This window comes from Somniosus microcephalus, unplaced genomic scaffold (assembly GCF_052327205.1).
Source record: "Somniosus microcephalus isolate GS21.2 unplaced genomic scaffold, FLI_Smic_1.0 unresolved_chr2, whole genome shotgun sequence".
NCBI lineage: Eukaryota > Metazoa > Chordata > Chondrichthyes > Squaliformes > Somniosidae > Somniosus > Somniosus microcephalus.
Window position 1 is genome coordinate 48,407,824 of NW_028225180.1, and position 1,043 is coordinate 48,408,866.

Here is a 1,043-nt window from a genome sequence, read left to right on the forward strand (position 1 = left end):
GGAAAGGCAATGGGGATCAGTTTGAGGGTGATGGAAACTTCATACTTACTATTCCTGTACGGTGAAGGTCATGGAATCGCTTCCGACACTGTATCCAGGTTCTTCTGGTGACTCCCAGCGATTTGACATCTGCTGCCATCTGCAGCCAGGGTCTCAGTGGGAAGCCTCTTCCTCCCTGACCTAGGGAAGAGAACCTCCCTGTGGGCCCTCACCCCATCCAATAATGCCTGCAGTGAAGTCTCGTCGAATTTGCTGCCAGCTCGGGGTCTGGCACTGGCCACAGCTGCTGCAGGCTCCTCTGCCATCCTGTGTGGTTCATATGAAAGCCTGCAGAGGTTGTAATGCTTGCTATAGACTTTAAAAGCACCACGAATGATGACATATACTGTGGGGCTTTCTGACTGGAAATAGTCAATTAGCAAGGGTTTCCACACGCTGGAAATGAATTGGCCAATTGAGAGAAAATTGCATCAATCTGGCAGACCCATTTACATTCGTGTGGGAACACCGACATTCGGGGAACCCGACAATTCCCCGCACCTGCGGGAAAATCGACCCCGGAGCATTCGCAACAGACAGCCTGAACTTTTAATATTTATATTAAATACAAGAGCTAATTAGCAAATGAATTTAATTTTCAGAGTTTTCCAGTATCATAATAAAAATAATCCTCCGCCAAACTGTTGAAGGAAAGATTAAAATAAAATGTGAAATTACATCACGACCACTAAAAGTTAACAGGCCGATGAAGTAGAAACGTCACTTCTTTAATGCCGACATTGGCTGATTCATTTCCAGTTACTGAAACCCGGAGGTTGAGAGTCGTGGGTGTGAACAACCTGATCAAGTCTCAGACTGTTACTCATTAACTAGAGGCTATTTGTTGGAGATTTCAAGCAGCGATCTTTGTCCCTTACCATCTCTACCCTTCCCTGGTCCGATAATAAAGACGTTTTATGGTGAACACTGAAATCTAACTGAGGATCTGAAACTGATTCCCGCCCCAGAACACGGTTTCATTGCGGGGTCTTCTGGGCCACAGA